The sequence below is a fragment of the Quercus suber genome, unplaced genomic scaffold (assembly GCF_002906115.3).
Source record: "Quercus suber isolate HL8 unplaced genomic scaffold, Cork oak 2.0 scaffold_92, whole genome shotgun sequence".
Classification (NCBI taxonomy): Eukaryota; Viridiplantae; Streptophyta; class Magnoliopsida; order Fagales; family Fagaceae; genus Quercus; species Quercus suber.
In genome coordinates this window covers 1,221,940-1,242,841 of record NW_027069557.1, presented here as the reverse complement: position 1 = coordinate 1,242,841, position 20,902 = coordinate 1,221,940, and the positions used below count along the sequence as shown (strand labels likewise).

General features: G+C 34.4%; 1 pseudogene; it reads right to left on the bottom strand.

The window, feature by feature from the left end:
- Positions 1-9,188: 9,188 nt before the first annotated feature.
- On the bottom strand, positions 9,189-20,238 carry LOC111985004 (G-type lectin S-receptor-like serine/threonine-protein kinase RKS1; annotated as a pseudogene).
- Between the last annotated feature and the right edge of the window lie 664 nt (positions 20,239-20,902).

Below are 20,902 nucleotides of genomic sequence, written 5' to 3'. Positions count from 1 at the left end.
TTTGTTTTGGGTATATAAGTAGAGAGAATATTTGGTACGCAATGTAAAGCCATATTCTATCATGGTTTTAAATCATCTATAAGACACATGCATACACACTTGCCCACACTATATTTTAATGTCGCACTATCAATGAGTAGAAGACAGTGAAAGAGTTGGACATACTTTTATTTCATAGTATTTAATATGTGAACACAACACAAATTATTTGATTTTCATGGTCCCGTTACTCTTTTACGTTTAATTTTGGTTTCATGATTTAAAAAAATAATAATAATTAATCTTACCTTGAGAAGGCTTTAAATATGTAGTGAAACAACAATTATAAATTGCACACACATAACCATTATAATTATTTAATTCAAGGAATGAGTAATTTTTTTTTTTTGGGAGGAATATTGAAAAATAAAAGTTGTTACAAAATGTCTTTCTCTTAGAGGCCTTATGTGAGAGTGCATGAGGTCCTGTCAAGTGGCACTTTAATTTTGCATTTAGCATTTTTTACCTCTTCCATTAAGCATTTTTTTATTGTTACCAAAAATTTCACATTATCTTATTTTTTACCTCTTCCATTAAGCATTTTTTTATTGTTACCCAAAAGTTCACATTATCTGAGGGGTCACCACCTCCGTTATACCGGCCTCCCACCACCATCAAGACACCTAAACCCCTACGGGTAATCTTTTTTTCTTTTTAAATTAAGGGCTTAAATATGATTTAGGTTTTGGTAGTTTGGTTAGTTAGTTTTTGTTTTGGGTATATAACTAGAGAGAATATTTGGTGCGCAATACAAAGTCATATTCTATCATGGTTTAATTTTAAATCATCTATAAGACATATGCATATACATTTGCCCACATCATGTCTTAATGTCGCACTATTGATGAGTGCAAGATAGTTAGAGAGTTGAGTATACTTTTATTTCACAGTATGAAATATGTGAACACAACACAAATTAGTTGATTTTCATGGTCCTGTTACTCTTTTGCATTTATTTTTGATTTCATGATTTAAAAAAATAATAATCTTACCTTAAAAAGGCTACAAATATGCAGTGAAACTACTAAACCAATTTTTAATATATCAAAATATATATGTTTCTTTACTCTAATTTAGTTTACTTTTTCTTTATAATTTATGTACAACATTATTCAAAACTGTTTTACATAAAATATCACAAAATTATCTGTGCATCGCATGGGCATGCAACTTACTAGTATTCATAAACTTCCCATGTCACCAGAACATTGATTGCTAAAGTATAAACAAAACCCCTGGCCTTGGCTCAACCATATTTTCAGCTGTAACTTTTCACAATATGGTCCAAGTACAAAACTACCTAGGATAAATCAAGCATCTATACAATCCAAAAAAGAAAGGATAAAAAATTGTATGTGATTTTACATTTTCGTTCACAGGGCAAGGTAGTGTTGTTAAACAAGAAACATGGCTATCTGCAAATTATTTCTTGTGAATCAGTAATATCTCATATTCCAATATGTAATGGGTTTAGTCTCCCAAAAACCTATTTACTTTTTATTCCTTTGCAAATTGGTGAATATTGGATGTTTTATGCAAGAAAGGTGGGTTGATTCTGATGATCATCAAGTTCTCCTTCCCAATATTCATTAACAATCTTACCATTGCCAGTCACCAAGTCAAAAGCTTCGTATAAAGCCATAAAAATTATCTATTGGCTCTCAAGACACATATGATGGGCCTTCAAGTCACTGCTGTGCTAGAGCAAGCTATCCTTTGAGCTTCTTCCAAGTCTTTCAGAAACCTGCTTTTTTTTGGCCAAAATGATTATTGGATCAGAGGAAATCATGTAAAGCAAGGATAGTTTCCACTTAACTACATTCCATCAAATAACTAAACTAGCCTCAAATTATCACTATATAACTAAACGTATCCTATAAATATGACAAAAGTATAAAATAAATACAACTTATGGATATTTGTACTATTTGAGATTTAAGTTCAGTAAAGTGTGACTGAAGTTATAGAAGTCTGGCTTATAACAACCTTCCATTCTCTAGGCTTGGGTCGAGATTGGGTCAAAAATGGAACTTCAAAAGAATTTTGATTTGTAGATTTTAAGAAGCCACAAACCATTGCATGCTTGCAACCTACATGGGATGAATAATGCCAAACCAAAATCCACAAGTCTGTACTGTATATTCAAGAGTTAGGCCTTTTTGGATATATATCATTGTAAGTTTCTTTAAAACTTTCTCCCCTCTCTCCGTGTGTGTGTTAAAAATATTTAGTATTCTAAAAAAAAAAAAAATCCACAAGCCCAACATAGTTTCACCAAGTGTCAAATTAACATGATGCAATCCAACCCACAACTACATTCTCAAATTTGCAGCTGATGCAAGAAAGATGAAGGCCATAGAAGTTAGCATTTAGAGCTAGTGAGTGCCAAGCATGAACCACAGCTAGTACAGCAATAGTGTGCTTCTAAAATCACAATGGCGATTCAAAAGCATACATACTTGTTAGAATTCAGAACCACAGAACCACCAAGTATAAAACGAATTCCAGAATTGCTGGCATTTTGTTAAGCAACAGAACGTGACTCTTCATGTGTCGTCCCTCCAACAATGAATATGACTACTTCCTGTGGCCTGCTCAAAGATGAAGTGTTTGTCATTCAAGCTATATTACCCAAAGCCTTTTAAAAATCTTTATTTACAGGCTATAACTTTCACTTCAAAGGCTATGGCTATCTCAAATATAAATTAATATTCAATCCAACAATAGTCTGTACATGCTTGAAAAGCCTTTACTGTAGGATGTAACAGCAAAATGAAGGGGAAAGGTAGGAGACTTGAGTAAAATGGTAGAGCTTGAGAGGATAGGTGATCAGGCGCATATATAACTGATTTTGACGTTGACATCTACTTCTAGCTTACCATTACTTTTGTTTCTGGAATTTATAGACATTTTTAGTATTTTCTTACAAGGGAAGAGATTCCCTTTAAGCCGGACCTCATTAGTTTTACTTTATCTTTTGTACATGCTAATTTTATTTCTTTTGGGTCTTCTTTTTGTAAAGATCCCATGTACTAGGATTGTGCCCCCTTTTGCACTTTCTCAATGGAAAGAAAACTATTACGTACATAATTTTTAATTTAAGTGCTTTCCTTGCATACCTCCCATGCATTAGGATTTCCTTTTGTTTTTTGTTTTTTTGTTTTTTTTTTTTTTTTTTTGTTTTTCCTCTTAATACAATTTATTACTTATCAAAATTGTATATCTGATTTGGATGCTACGCAGACATAGTAATAGTTTCCATTAAATGAGCAATAATCTAAGTTCTGGGGGTTGGCTAGATGGCTTAAAAACTGTCTTCAACAAATTTAGGGAACACTGCCACCTCAGTTGACTCATATCAATCCTTATGACTATATATAGCATAGTGTCAGGGTAAAGCATAAATGCCCAAAATATGCACAGGGCCAAACTCACAAAGATAAGAAATCCCTAATTGATACCTTTGGTGTGTGACCTGCCATAAACTATGTTGATATATTCAAATGAGCCATTAGCGGACCAGCATACCTTCATTGCTTTTTTTTTGGGGGGGGGGGGGAGTTACGGACTAGCATACCTTGTTTAACAAGTGCTGAAAGCTGGACATTGGCATCATATATCTGATGAGAGATAATATGTTATTTAGACTGAGAAATTTGTGTGATGTAGGTTTTTACTCAAACTCTTCTCATTATTAAAGAGTAAAATTAGTAACATGACTAGAATTATCTTGGCACTACTTCTTGATAATATGCACACATACATGTACATACAAACCTACACACATACATAAACATGTACCACACACACATGCACAACAAGTTCCAGTTACCAGTTTTTGCAGTCTGGCCACAACCATTTAGTTAAGCCTAGTTTTTTCAGAAAATCTTCTTTTACCATTTTAGGCTATATTTGGATTGGTATAGAGTTCTTGATTGAACCAGTTGAATCAACTGGTTTGCTCCAGTTCTTGAAACAGTGGAAAGAAACCATGCTACATTCCAAAATTTGCAACAGATAAACTGCAACCTTCCTGGGAAGAAGCAGTTATTTTAGAAAATGAACCTGCCCTGCTGAAAGTGATTGCTAACATATGGGTAGTCCACATATCTCAACCGTCCCTTGGAAAAGCTTTCCATGGTTTGGAACAAAAGGAGCTGGTGCTGGGTGTAAACATTCTCAATCCCTATAGCATGTGGGAAAATGATGTATAAGCATCTAACCACATCTGCAAGCAGAAAGTGAAGTGTTTTCTAACTAACCTTCAGTCCACGAGCCATGTTGCGAGCAATATTCAAAAGATCTCGATTTCCAAAAAGATCCCCAGTTCACTTATCAACCCCTGCTTGCTTCAAGACGAACTGGACAAGCTGTTATACCATGATGGCCAATTTTTCAAAACCAGTGAATCATCTAGCAACTAGCAAGGAACACAACAATTTCAACATATTTGCAGCTTTACTAAAGCATCAAAGCATGCAAAACAGAAATGCTGGTTTGGTTATTTTACCCCTGGTTTGTACTTGACAGACCGAGAGGCTAGTTTGTTGAAAAGTTGCATCAATTGAACAGGGCTTTCCCTCTCGTAGCGCAAAGCATAAAGTGTTTGGTTTTAAGACCTTGGGGACTAATATACTAGGACTTCAATATGTAATGTGTTGGCAAACCATGATCAAAACATCGAGTCTAGGTTTAGGCTTGCTCAAAGTATGTTTTATTGTAAAGTTGGAATCGTGTAGAATTAATTTTCTGCAGAATTTTCAACTCAGCCCAAGCCCGTTTGACGTGTAGGGTTTTATGTTTTACTTCACATATAAAAAGAAAAACCCTAGCTACATTTTAGAGGCTTTTTGATATGCTGTGTGTTTGAATCTCTTGTGAGATCTAGAAGTGTTTACCTTCATACACACTTAGAGTTATCAAGATCAAGATTGATGTCAAGAGCTTGGTGATTGCTTCAATTGCTGCATAAAGAATTTAACGAAGATCTGAAATCTTTGAGTGGAGTCTCAAAGTCACAAGTAGGAGAACTTGTGGTTGCAGTGGATGAAAAAAAGAAGTAGTCCGTGGACCCGTAATTGTCATATGGTCGTGGTAATAAGTTTTCTACTCGAGGCAGCAATAGGATGTTAGTGGTCTAAGTTCTATTGTACAAACTTCAATTCTTTCATAGTGGATTCATTTTTACCTTGAGGATAGTTAGGTTAAATCCTCCACAAATTTTTTACCTATTTGGTTTTCCTAGGTCATCAAATCTTTGTGTTGTTTACTTTCCACATTATATTTGTTTAACTTAGTTAATTAACAAACTTGTTAATCAACTTGGCGTAATATTAGGTTAAACATATTGTGTTATGGGGGTCTAAAACTTTACATAAAGCATCACTAAGCGTAAACAGTCAATATCAGACACTTTCATTGTTTAAAAGATTTGTCACTGCCTGCATTGAAGTTTGAAAAGGGAAGAAGGTCATTGCTCAACATTTGAGCCATATACTAGATATTTCTGGCTCTAATTTCAAGCTGTCAAATTCAAGAATCTTAAATCATATATCAGTAGGTAAGTCTATTGACACCAAAAAGCACCAACTATCACATCTCTCCCTCCCTAGTGTTTATTGATGTGCCCATGTCAGTGTACATGCCCGGGGGGGGGGGGGGGAGGGGGGTGCTGTTTGTTGAAAAAGTCTCTAAACGGTGTTATGTAGCACAACTCAATATCAGTAGATGAACACTTTGTTTTAGACAATAACTTGTAGGGAATAAACATTTTTTTTTTTTTGGAGAATGCGAAGGGAATAAACATGATATGCTAATATAAACAATAATTCAGGAGACCAAATAGCATTATAATCTTGTAACATAGAAAGGAAAATTAGGTAATCAAACATAAGCAATATTTCTTGCATAGGCATTTTGTTTTTATGAGAAGGCATAAATTTTGTGTTAATCCTATCAGATGATGTCACTAACTGCTAATATCCCCTACCCTCCCAAAATAAAAAACAGATCCATAGCCAACCCCAAAGGACTAAGGCTAAACCTAGGTTTTGTTGGTTTCATTAAGGAAAGAAGTTTAAACCCAAAATTCAAACATTGGGCAGATTAAAAACTTGTGTGGAGCTTAAAACTAGGATGTGACTTTTCTCCCAATTGACATGGAAACATAGACACAATAACACCCAAAACACTTGAAATTGGAACTCCCCAGAATGCCCAGCACATGCTGTTTAAAATCTTCTACTTAATTTTGCAAAATGAAGCAGAGATGCAGGTTACCAAACCTTAATTCCTTGAGTTATCCATTGATCTAAACTCAAAGGGAAACTAAAGGAAATTTCCCCAAACAGTCCTTGAGTTGGATAGGGGCATCCTATTCCCCCTAATATGCTCCCTACGGCGCAACTTCTTACATAAATGATCAATCTCTAGCCTGAGATTCCTCATTTCTTCATTATGAGAGATATGACTTCTAGGCCTCAAATGACTTTTGTTAGTATGATCCGTGTAGTCCATTTCAACCCGTACACTAGGAGTTTGGTTAGCCTCTCGATCCCTTCTTCTCCCCAAGCTGACAACATGGTCTACACGTTGCAACCCAACGGACTCCTCTCTGTTTTGCCTAGAGCCTCCCATCTCTTCTCCTTGCTATTAGAAAGAAAGCCTGACTAACAAAGATTGTAGGTGCCTTTTCCCATAGATGGTGCCAATTGGAAGGACTAGGATTGTGGCCCAAGCCACTTAGAGCAATGTGACCCAGTATAACAAGCCCAAAACAATAGATTTGTAAGAGAATGAGTTTTATGAGACAACTACAATGCAGAGTAAATACAGACTTGTCATTAACTGGGCCAACGCTATTAATATGAGTGCAAGAGACGCAAATTTCATAAAATCTTCCTCAAGCAAGTCCAAGGAGGAGTTGTTCATTAAAAATCACTGTTGATAATTTTACAATGAGATTCAGTTTTCTCTACTTTTCTCTATTTCTTATGTTAAATGTGCATCCCCTATTTCTGTGGGATTCCTTTCCTTATATAGTCCCTCCCATTGCATCTCAGCCATCCATCTATATGTTTCAAGGAACCATTTGGATGCATGTCCCATCAAGACCCTTCTAGAGGTGGTAGAGAGGGCTGTGAGCTGTGAAATGTTCAAGTGTCTTTTCCTCATAAATGCGGCCAGTTCAGTTGGTGCAGTGCATTAAATGTGGAGGTGGCAGTCACATTCCAAGATATTTCCTCCTTCCATTACTTACATGGCTCTATTGTCTTCCTTGAAGCTTTACTTTCTGGAGTAGGCAATTACTTAAAGTATTCCCAAGGTGTATATGCTCCTCGGGATTCTCGGTCAGTGGACCAGTCTACCTTTTCTCCTCGAATCTCTCATTCACAGCTTTTGTCTGTTTCTGTATGATCTAGACGTCTTCCCTTCTCAGACCTGGTCCACGTGTCAAATTTTGGTTGACATATATGTGGATCTTTATTCATCCTCGAATAGGGTCATCATATCTTGTTTTATTTATTTTTCCGCTGCATGATTTTGACATGATATTGATGTTTGTTGTTTTAACAAGTTTTATTTATAATAAATCTAATTAACAACTTGGGTTAAAACTTGTTAATTCTATTAACCAGGGTCTAAATTTCCCAACATGTTGTACATGATTACATGTATGGTATGGTAGCAACTCTCAAAAGCCCATTTTTGGTGTTTAAGCCCATTCTCAGTGAAGGGCTTGGAAAGCAGGCTACATTCGTCTTTGGGTTCTTCACTAAAAAAAAATTGTATTTGGGTTACTAGCATTCTTTTTGATTACCCGACATAGTGTAATTCACATTGATAAATAAAAATAAATAAATTGGAACCACTTCTTGTTTAAAGATAGTAAAATCATCATAGCAAGGTCTTAAGAAAGGTTGTCAATACACTTGTATTTTCATTTAGATGTTAAAAATAATATCATTTAAAACAATGTCTTAAACAAAACACTATATAATATTTAGTTCTACCTTTTAACTAAATGAAGGTTTGAATAGGATGTTTAGCACATCTAGAACATCCAAATTTTATGCTTGTTGCAAAGAAATTATATATAGTTTTGTTAAACCATCCCAAAAAATATTAAAATTCTCTCAATGGATATCTTCTCTTTTTCTTAAAATTTTTAGAAACCTATCCCCATTTCACCAAAAAAATAAAATAAAATTGCAAACCCATTAGCAGCAGGTTGACAAATTGAAATTGTTTAAAATTTGTTGATGTCTAACATAATAAGATTTTTTGAAATTATATTCATCACTTGTGTCCTGCTATATAACATTAATTTGTTCCATATGATGCTGATGTAGTGAAAACTAGTTTGAGCTTTTTTTTTTTTTTTTTTTTTTTTTTTTTTTTTCACGTGAACTTCAAGGAGAGAATCACACACTCTCAATAAGGCACCTTCACAAATATAAGTGACCACAAAAGTAGAATTGGGCTAAATTTAAGCAAAAATGAGAAAATGATTACAACTTTTTGTCACCCATTTCTTCACACTTCTCCTTGCTATACAAAGAGGATCTACCATCAAAGTTATAAACTGTTGTTGTTCTAACTTATTTGGTAATATTGTCTTGGTTGAAGTGTTCTTTTAAGTTAAAAATAACAGCCATACCCAAGCATATCAATAGGCTTTGCACAATTCATAAATACAATGGTTCTATTATGAGTAAAACACCCTGAAATCCAATTAAATACCAGTACTATGCATTTAGCATTCCTCTTTTAAATCTACATGGTTAAACTTTGCAAATTTCTCTCCACAAGAAAATATCTTTGTAACTTTGGACATTTTGTTCGGAAAACCAATGAAGTTATCTCCACAGAACATATATACACAGTTAAATTTTTGTATATTAATTTTAGAAACCACTTGAAAGAAAAAGCTAAAGGAGATGGTAGTGATCTCATCACAAGTTTTGGACAATACCAATTTGTGTAATATTATATATTATCTTCTTTTTTGTGATAATTTTACACTGCATACATTATGCTCAATTGTTCATACCAAAAAAAAAAAAATTGTAATGTGGAGTAGACTTAGAGTAACTCAATCCTACGTTGTAATGGAATACTTATACACTTGCTACAAATAGTTTAGGGTTTCAACGACCGTCAATTTTAGAAAGTGTTATTTCATTTATAGAATTAGATGCTGCACTAGTTGATCTGTCTATACTATTGTAAGTACCCATCAAAATAAATGCAGGTCGTTTTGGAGAAGGAAGATGAGTGTCATTACCCAACATGAAAACAACATTTGGCATGGTTGGCTGGTTTGTTGCATGTTCTTCCACGCACAAAAGTCCAATTTGAATGCATCTTGAAACTTCATTAGCAGGGGATGTTTCATCTAGTAACGGGTTGACTATTTTCATGGAATTGTCTTCTCTCCATAGGTCCCAAACCTGAAAAAAGATATTAATCATATTAGGCTCAACAATATAGGCTTAATTTTGTAGTCATTGTTTGCACATGTACTAACATGTCCAATCAAATTTGAGGAAGGGCCATCATGGTGGTAAGTACTGTTCTTTTTACTAGTAATGATCTCTAGTAGCAATACCCGAAAGCTATATATATCAGACTTTATTGAAAATAGTCTTTGCATTGCATACTCAGGTGACATATAACAACTGTCATAGCACAATGAAAATGATGATATTGAACCCCAACATAAAATAATCAAAAATAGGCCTTTGGGCACTAACATACATGTAAAATTTGAAGTAGCACAATATGAAAATGAATTGCAAAGATATCCTTAATATTTTTTTTTCTTACAAAGGCCTATAGTTTGTACTCTCCTTAGATGTAAGAAAGGTAGTCAAGTAATCAGTTAAAAAAGTATATCTTTATTTTCTACCATACTTACTATGTTCCAACAACGCAATTTGTATTAGCTTCAATTTGGTCCCCTCCAACAATTCTAGCCATACCAAAATCTGAAATTTTTGGATTTAATGCATTGTCAAGTAGAACATTGCAGGCCTTTAAATCTCTATGAATAATTCTTAATCTTGAATCTTGATGAAGATATAAGATCCCTCGAGCAATTTCTCAAATAATTTCAAATCGGTTTCCCCAATCTAAACATGACCTTTTTGTTTCATCTAAATGAAGAAATGAGAACTTGGATTAAATTTGAATGTTCAAATAGTGTGTAAAATACCTTGAACGTTTAGACCCCCAAAATATAAATTACCAATTCAAGCTTATTATCAAACGATGTACGTGCGGAATATGAAAATAAGCTAAAACAGAATAGATAAAATAATCTAAACCAAATAAAATCACAATCACAACAGAAATTAAATGGCAAAGATTAAGAGAAGAGAGATCCGAACACAAAGACAACACATCAATGTGTTATCGAAGAGGAAACTGAAGTCCTCAGCATAAAACCTCTCCGTCGCCCTCTAAACAGTCAATAATCCACTAGAGAATGAAGTTGGGATACATGAATAGTAGAAGACTCTCAAGCCTAATCTACCCAGTGTACCTAAGCCCTCCAAACTTCTTGGTCCAACGAGGTTACGCCAAACCTTTGTTTTCTCTAGCTTACCGGATTCCGCTATAGCCCATAGCATTAACCAATATCAATTGGTCCCTTCCTAACTGCTTCCCAAGCAGCAAATAACCTTCTCATAGATATGGGTATGGTGAGAAAAGGATTTGGCTAAATGTACATCTCAAGGATGTAACAATGGAGAGGGTAAGAGTAGAGGAATTTGGAGAATCAAAGATGAAGATTGTGGACGAGTCAATCTTGTTTTTCTCTAGGGTTTCTCTCTCAAAATTCTCTCTAGAAGCTCTCTACAATATGTGGGTATAAGGGGTATTTATGCTGGTGTGTGTTTGGAATGCGAAATGTCAGTTTTTCCCAAACAAAGTGGTCTGGCAACTTGACCTAGCGACTTGACTGAGTCGTGAGCTAACGGCCTAGCCAGACTGGAAGTTTTGTCCTGTAGTGCTCCAGCTAGCGTGACTCTTCAGCTCTTTTGCATGATTCACACGTGTGCCTCCTTTAGCGACTTGCCAGTCGCAAGATCCAGTCGCGAGGCCCTACTTGAGTGCACATTCTTGAGCTTTTCATCACACTCTCTCACATACTACCCTTACATGATTCCCACCTAAATACAAGGTTTCTAAATGTTGAATTACAAGCAAATTGGTACGGAATAAAGCTAACAAAAAGGTTGATAAAATTCAACCTTACAAAATTGCATTGCATATGTGCTTTTTTACTTACATATAAAATCTTGCTACCTGGAACTGATATGTTTGGAATGGGAGGATCGTTTTCTAGTGAGGATGGGTGAAATTAAGGTGAAAAAGAAGACATACCAAAAATGAAAGAGTCCAAGCTTTTATTTGGCAAGTACTCATAGATCAACATCTTCTCTTCTTTGTGAATGCAACAACCTAAAATTCTCACAAGGTTTCTATGTTGGAGTTTAGCAATTTGTGCAACTTCTATTTTGAATTGTTCTATTCCTTGTCCAGAGCATTTTGATAGTCTTTTTACTGCTATTTCCATTCCATTTTGTAGCAAACCCTGCAATTAAAGTCCAAATATCATTTTGTCATAGTGCAAAATTGTTGAAACAAACTCAACTTAGTGAATTATTTAGGGAAGCCCAATTGCACACCACAAATTCATACTCAATGAGTACCCATAAACATTCATGATGGAATTTCTGATGCATAAACACACTTGAAATGAGATTATGCAAATTATGGGACTTTTTCAATGAGACTACCTAATAAACCAGGCCAAAACCACCTTGGCCAAGCTTGTTAGCATTAGAGAAGTTATCTGTAGCTACAATAATGGTTCTTAGATCAAATAATGGAAAATTTGAATTTCTTCTAGTTCCATCAAGGTCCCTTCTACTTGGAGAGTTTTCGAAGTATGGTAAAGTGGAGTCAGCACTATATGAATATGTGCTATGCCTATTCTCTGTCATAAAACAAGTAATTAATAATGCTGGGAACCATATTTGTCCAATTAGGAATTCCCACACAAAAGCCTAATTTAATAAAACTGAAAAACACACTAAAATAAAAGAATGAAACAGAGGAAAATAAGAGGAAAAATTAAAGTTTACATTTTCTATTTATCATTGATAGGAAATCCCGTTTGGTTAAGATGCACTTTTCTAAGAGGTAAGTGCTTAAGGGAGATGAAAGTTCCTCAGGCCTGCTGATGGTGCTAGATAAAATCTTAAAATGTCAGGGAATTGGATGGGCTATTCATCAAGCTTTTACTTGAAAGGGTGAAAAAATTATCCATGTGGCATGATAATTGACACTCTGAAGGTGTTTTGATCCCCAACTTTGTCCACAAGGTGGTGTATGATACTGCAATTTCTGAGTTTGCAAAAGTATCTAGTATTCTGAAAGAAATGCAGTAGCCTTGGAAACCTATTAGATCAAAAGATACTACCCTACAAGCTTATTTTCATCAATTAAAATTAGCTAAGACAACTCAATGTACTGGATTTCATCTAAATATGGAAAAGTCACATGGATTTCAACCTGAAGTGAAATAAGAAACAAAATGGATACAACTGAATGGTGGAAAGTGGTATGGTCTAAAGCAGCTGCTTCTAAGCATTCCTTAATACTCTGTCTTTGGCTGGTAGTGAAGGACGGATTGCAATTTAGAGCAGAATTAAATAGAAAACATGCATGTCTCAATGAATGGTAGAAATTGGTATGGTCTAAAGCAGTTTTTCCTAACAAGTCCTTCATATTTTGGCTAGCAGTGAAGGACAAGTTGCCCTTCCAAGAGAGGCTTGTAAAATGAGGTACAATGGTGCTCATGTATGTTTTCTATAGAAGTCAAATGGAATTTGTGTCCATGTTGTCTTCGAGTATTCTTTCTTATGAATTTGACATTTGTGTAAGAAGCATTTGAAAATTTTCCTTCGCTGCTTCAATATACCATCTTTCGTTCCAAAGAAATGATTATGAGTATAATAACAAAATATATCAATTTATTTTTCATTTTTCTTTTATCAACTTCTATGCTTGAAAAATAAATCAAGTTCCATCCCATTTTATTCAATTTTTCATGATCTATGAATTCTGCCTATTCTTTTATAGATCCTAAAACATAGTGTTCGAGTAACTTGGGAGCATTTGTTCACTGGCCTTAGAAATATAGAAATAGGTTTTAAAAAAAAATTGCTCTAAACTTCCTTACCTTTCTTCTTCTTCATTACAAAACAATACACAACTGGGACTACAAGAAGAAACATTACAGCAACAGAAACTCCCAGAATTGCCAGCATCCTCTTTTTCAGAGTACGATCATTTTTCTTAGCATATTGAGCTGAGTAAAAAAAAAAAAAATTCAAATGACATCATTAATTTGAGAAGTTGATTGGACATAAATAGTTATTATTGATGCAATTTTACAGGAAAATGAGAGTAGGGAGGAAACAATGGGTTTAAGGCTGTGTTTGTTTCGTGTAAAACGTTTTCCGGAAAATATGTATTTTCCGGAAATGCTATTTTCCGGAAAAGGAAAATATTTTTAAGTGTTTGGTTGAATTATGAAAATTGTTGTGGAAAATATTTTTATGCGTTTGGTTGTATTAGGAAAATGCTATTTTCCGGCATCAAATTCCGGCAACAACACAACCAAACTCCGGCAGCAACAACAACAACACAACCAAACAACAACAACAACAACAACAACAACAATAATAATCAGTTCATTAAACAACAACAACAACAATAATAATCAGTTCATTAAAAAAAAAAACAACAACAACAATCAAATTAAAAATACAACAACAACAAAATCAAATTAAAAAAAAAAAAAAATCTGAGAGATCGAGGAAGAGAGAGCGTGGAGGCGATGGGTGTGATGGCGCGATCGCGATGGGCTCTGGGCTTGGAGGCGATGGCGCGATGGAGGAGACGACGCGATCGAGGAGACGACGCGATCGAGGAGGCGATGGCGCGATCGACTGGTCGACGACGTGCGATGGCGCGATGAGGAGGCGATGGCGCGATCGACTGGTCGACGATGTGCGATGGCGCGATCGAGGAGACGACGAGGTGCGATGGCGCGACTCGTGGGTTTCGCCGACGCGGTGCGACTGGTGGGTTCGTGGTTCGAAGGTCGCCGGCGATGGGCTCTGGGCTTGGAGCGCCGGTTCGTGCTCTCTCTGGGTCGGTGCTCCTTTCTCTCTTTTCCGGTTCGTTCTCCTTTCTCTCTTTTCTTTCTCTCTTTTCCGGTGTGCTCCTTTCTCTCTTTTCCGGAAAATTTGATTTGAAGTGAAAATAAGGCCGGAAATGAATTTCACCCGTTTTTGGCCTTATTTTCGGTCAAACGGAAATCAATTTCCGTTGACCCAATTTTCCCAAGCACCCAAACACAGCAATTTTCCGGAAATTGATTTCCGGAAGTGGTTTGAAGTTGAAACAAACACAGCCTAAGGAGAACGTGTGATTTTATTTTATTTTTAAAAAAAGGAGAAAATGTGATTCTCTTTTTGAGGTCCAACAAATCAAAAGAACAAAACAAAAAAAGCAAACATGTTCTCACAACAATGTCAAGTGCCATATGTGATTTTCTTTTTTTGAGGCCGAAAATATGTTAAAAGAAGAAACAAAAAACAAAAATTGTAAACCTAACAACAATGTCAAACAACAAGAGTGTTTCTTATTAATATAAGTAGAATCATAATTCAAATCTTCCCTCCCCATTATTGTAACAATAAAAAAAATTCAAATAAAACAAGTATTACATAGTAGGAGGACCAACTACGAGTGATGCATATAATAGTAGAAATCTTGTGTTATTAGGTGTATACAACTCTTAAATAATTTTTACTTCTCCACACATAGTTCTGAACTATTATGAAATAGATAAGGTAGACATTGTGAAAATTTTGATATTTTGAGATAATTTAACAAAACCATATATAAATTCTTTCCCATATGGAACGTAATACTCGTTTAGATTTGTACTATCTAATTTGAAATGGATCTATTTTAAATGGAGAAAACCATTTTTCAATATTTTGTTGTAAATCAAATTTAAAGTAAATATCATAGGGAAAATTATATGTTGGATTAGTATTTTGTATAAACTTCAGACAAAAATAATACAATAGACATGAATCTTCACTAATGCTCTATTTGTTTTGAAGTAAAATATATATATATATATAAATATATGATTTTTAGGTGTTTAGTATGGCAAATAATTTTTTTCAAGCAAAAAACCAAGATTAGGCAACTACTGCTAGAGCAGTGTCTTTGGTCACTGGAATGGTGGCTTTGGTTATTGAACCTCTGACACGTTGCTTCAGTGACAAGACTGCTAGCATTTGTTGTCAAAGTGATGGCTTTGGCCACCAGAATGTTGGCACCAGTCGTCTGAGCGGTGGCTCCAACCACCGAAGTACCGACATCGTTTGCCTAGCTCACTGAACCGATGACCTAGCCACCAAATGGGATGTGAGAAGTCACTATGTATTTTCATAAAATGTTGTTCCAAAATTTTAAAGATAAAAGATGAAATAGTACCGAATACAACTGCATCCACTCGTATGTATAATCTTGTCCTAGATCAGGATATGTTCTTGCGTCCACCAAGTCCCCTTGCCATGTCAAGCAACCAATCCCTCCCTCACTCTCATTTGCAGTTGCGTAAGCCATACAAGAACAATTCCTCAAACAATTTTTCTCACACTCTTTCATACTCAAACTTATGTTTGGATGTGCTATTGAAGTATCTGGCGCCTTCATATGTGCCAACTTCACGAACCCTTCTCCATTGTTGCGCATGGACACTCCTTGCTTTTCCCTCACGCAATCACGAGATTACTTTGGTTCAAATCCAGGAAAGCACTTGCACTCAAAAATGACCTCATTGTATGGGTCACAATAACTATTTGGACTACAATTCAAATACTTATTACATAACTCTTGTGGGGCGGACCAATATTTGACCCATCTAGTCTTATGCCATAAGGGTCGTTGCATAATTCCTGATTCATCCACCACCATTTTAGCAAAAACTTTGGGGTTAGCTAAATTTGAAAATGTACTGTACATAATGGTGGTTTCATCTTGATTATTCACAAAGCTAACATTGAAGTAATTCGATGTCATTGTGGGTATACCGCTCCATCTTAGGCCCGTCCAAGATCCAACACACCATAATAGCGTTTGACCCATGTATAAGCATGCTTGAGGGTACCCAGTTGGAGCCATTTGATATGAGTAGTTGCCAATTCCTGGGTCATCTTTGGGCTTCCAAGATGTTAGGAACTGGTTCAGCCCAGTCCACCGGTCCAACCCAAGTTTCATAAACGGAAGCAAAGAATTGGTGGGATAATCAAAACTTTTCCATGTAACACGTTGGCTGTCTTGTTGAACCAAAACAAGATTTCCTAAATCTAAGAGCTTAGCCATAGAATTATTTGTGGACGGGACAGAAAAAGAAACATTGGTGGACCAAATAGGAATGGTTTGGTTTTGGGTGTGGAGTACAAGTTTTCCCTTACCGTTGATAGAGAGGACTCTGGAGGTATAATTGAGAGGAGTGTCTCTATTTGCAACCCACACAATGGTTTGTTCAATAGTTTGGTTATACCAAATTCCAATGTAGGGTGATTAGAGCTGTTGGGGTTGAAAAACCCAAGTGCAAAGGTTTTTTGGTTTGAGAGTAGAAGTTGACCATCCTTGAGGGGTTGGTCTGGTGTTATGGTGTCAAGTGAAATGTAGAAGGGAGAGAAGAAGGAAGAATGTATTCCCTTTAGCAAGATTTAGCATTTTTTCTAATGAAGAGTATAGTCATAGGACTTGTGGGCTGTGGCTGACTGACCAGTATAGAGAGCTTGATAGCCAAATAAAAAAATCAGTTCATCTTCTTTTAAAAATAAAATTAAATGAGTTATTCCACATTTGCAAGCTATTTTCAACTTGTCAAGGACCCACACACTTAATCACGTTTACCTTGAAAACCCATTCACATTAGTGAAAGATGAGTCATGTTAGAGACCAATAAAAATGTACAATTTTGTGCCACAACTTATCACGTGGCGAGTTGTGAGTAGTGGAAGTGTGTCCCCACAATCACACATTCACCCATCACAACTCGTCACGTGGTGAGTTGTGGCATAAAACTGTGCATTTTTATGTATCCACGGTATTAATTAGTGAAAGATACCTGACAAAAACTCTAGTCTTCTTTGGCAACTTTAATTTTTAAGTCTACATAAACAATTTTTGACCCTAGAAATCGGATGTACATTGTCTAATGAAGAAAAATTATTGGGTTTATTTAATTATTTATTTTTATACAAGATAAAAATTTTACTCTAGTCTAATTTAAATGTATATGTGTGAAACTCTTTCTTGAAAACACGAACTCTGTCTTTTGCCCCCTACACCTCACTAACATTTATAATTGTGGAGTGACCATTCACCCTACCAATGTTTATAATTGTGGAGTGACCATTATGCCAAGAATGCGCAGTGGTAAATTAAGTTCTTTAAATAGTGATTGTTTATTACTAGAAGTCGAGGGAGGTGCCAAATGTGACCACCTTGACTTGAAATTTTTTTTTAAAAAAATACCTTAAAAAATTGAATTTTAAATTAATATGGGTTGTTGACTGCTCTAAAAAAAAAAAAAAACTTGACCACTCTAAAAAAACTTGAACACCTTAAATAAAAATTTGAGCCCATTAAAAATTAAATTCAACTGCCCCAAAATTTTGGTTCGTTGAATGTTGAACAAAAAAATTGCAAGAAATGCTATGTTCACAACATTTTTACAACACTTTCTCAATAAATTCTAAGTAGCAGTTTTTTTCGTGGACAAAAAATAATTTTAGTGATATGTTCAACTTAGGACTAGCTAGTAAAAACTTACCGCTTAGGCTTTGTTGTGTAAGTGTTGTAAAATTGTTTTGGACATAGCACTTTCAAAAATTGCCAAACAAACAAATTAGCCTAAAAGCCCAAATCAAACGTTTAATTGTGATTTTTTAAATTGTGTTTTCAAATGGCATATTTTAAAATTGCTATTTTTTTTTAAAAAAAAAGGCACACTTTTCAAATAGCTAGTTTGTTAGTGTTTTCTTTAGTCTTTAGTTGAATTTGTTAAATTTATGTGAAACATTTTTTCAAAAAGGTAATGCATTTTGTTTATATTGTTACTTATTTAGGCAATATGTTGGTAGTTGAAAAGGAGATCAGTAGTTTAATGATTGCTTAATTGTATATATTAAAAAAGCCATGGTTGATAACATTGATGGTGAAGCTATTAAATCATACAACGATTTCAAAATATGAAAACTTGTGAAGGAAATTTTAAAACTTTATGTAATTGCGAGTTTTTTTTTTTTTTTGGGGGCGATTTAATATATTCAAGTTTTATTTTTATTAAATTTTTTAAATTTAATTTTTTTAATGACCACTCTGAAAAAAATTTCTAGACCCACCAACAATCAACCAGGTTCAAGAGATAACTCAATGATAATAAATAAATAATTATACATCATTTGTTGTGTTTTATATCACCACCTCCATTATCTATCTACTTCAATAATAAAATAATAAAATTTGTAGTCTACTTCATCGTTTATTGCAAAAGTTGTGGTGATAGAATAATTATTATTAGGTTCGTCTAAAAAGTGATTGTTTAACTAAATAGTCAACCACTAAGATTCAAGTGATAAACCAATGATGATAAATAAATAATAACATATCCTTTGTTGTGTTTTATTAAAGTACCTTTAATATATATATATATATATATAAATATATCCAATATATCATGTCAAACAAAAATACATTGAAAAATACATGTTTTCTATAATTAAACGTATATCAAACATTTTTCATATTATACTTGTACACAAATATTTCAAACTTCATTACTTTTATTGATGGTATTTGTTAAGGTGTGTTGTTACATATGTAATACTATTTACCAACAAATAAGGAAAAGATATAAATTACTTTATTTCTCTACTTTAAGTAAAAGTTTATAAAATTACTTCAATTCTATAATTTTTTGGGTGGTTTAAATCCATACATGATGTTAGGACATATGTGTTTTCACTTATTATGAACATATGTCACTTATTTGTGTAAATTGGCTAATCCTTTGACAAAATGCACTCTACTTGTAATTGGGTAGTTCTAGGTGTTTTTAATATTTCAAGAAACAAGGTTTCAAGGTCAAGTGTTGAAGTCATCAAGTCTGTCCAAGAAAAAGCAAGCTGAAGTGCAATTTCATTAAAACTCGACATCTGCTCGATAGCTACCTCGACACCTGCTATCTGTCTAGATTTAAAAATTCAGATCTTCTGATCTGATTTTCTTGGGATCCGCGAGATCCGCGCATTGGTTAGTCACGTACTTGGGAGCCGTGCATCAAAGGTGGGAAGTGTTGCTACAGATCAAGTCCAATTGGGTATTGGGGTAAGGGTTCAACTGTAGGTTGGTAAGGTACTTGGGATTCTTTTACTTGTAACCGCTTGATTTGATAATAGTGGAGTTTCGGAAGTGGTGACCTGAAAATCACTAGGTGGGGTTTTTGCCGCGAGGTTTTTCCCCATTCGTAAATAAATCATCGTGTTATTTAATTTCCGCTGCATATTTAGTTATTTGGTGATTTGTTTGTGCTTCCACATATTTGCATGCTAAATTGATTAATTAATAACTTGGCTAATTAATTAATTGGTTTAATCACAAGGGGTCATTCAGATTGTGGCCTATCACATGATATGATTTTTATACATAAAAAAAATGAAAAAAAAAAAAAAATGAAGTGACCCTATCAAGGATTTTTTTTCTCCTTGTGTGAATGCTAGAGAGAGAGAGAGAGAGAGAGAGAGAGAGCATGCTGAGAGTTTGATATGCCTACAATAGAATTTAAGGGTTTAAGAACTTGTAGCAATTGAAGTAAAATAAGATGAAAAAATCAACAAAAAATATCCTTTATATTTTTTCTTACAAAGGCCAGTAGCTTGTACTGTTCTTAGATATAAAATTGGTAGCAAGTAATTGATTGGAAAGTATAAATATAACTCTGTTTTCTAGCACACTAACTATGTTCCAGTTAGGCAATTTTGTATTTGCTTCAATTTGATCACCTTCAATGACTCTAGCCATACCAAAATCTGAAAGTATAGGAAACACTGTTTAAAGTATGAGAAAGAAAGGAAAATAAAGGTTTGAATAGGATGATTTTCCAATTAGGTTTGTAAAGACTTTTTAATAATTTCTTATTATAATGTGATATAATAGCTATCTATCTCACATTTTCTAACACTTTTCATATATTTTGCACATCTAGAACGTCCAAATTCTATGCAAGGTGCAAAGTAATTATATATAGTTTCATTATACCATCCAAAAAAGTATAAAAATGTTCTCAATGGCTATCTTCTCTTTTTCTTAAAATTTTTCCAAGCCCATGCCCACTTCACCAAAAAAAAATGCAAACCTATAAGTAGTAGGTTAACAAGTTGAAATTGTTTAAAATTTGTAGATGTCTAACATAAAAAGATTTTCTACAATTATATTCATCACTTTTGTCCTGCTATATAACATTAATTTGTTCCATATGATGTTGATGTTGTGAAAACTAGTTTGCTCTTTTTATTTTTTCAAGTGACTTCAAGGAGAGAATGACACACTCTCAATAAGGCACCTTCACAAATATAAATGACCACAAAAGTAGAATTGAGCCAAATTTTAGCAAAAAGGAGGAAATAGTTACAACTTTTTGTCACCCATTTCTTCACACTTCTCCTTGCTATACAAGAGGATCTAC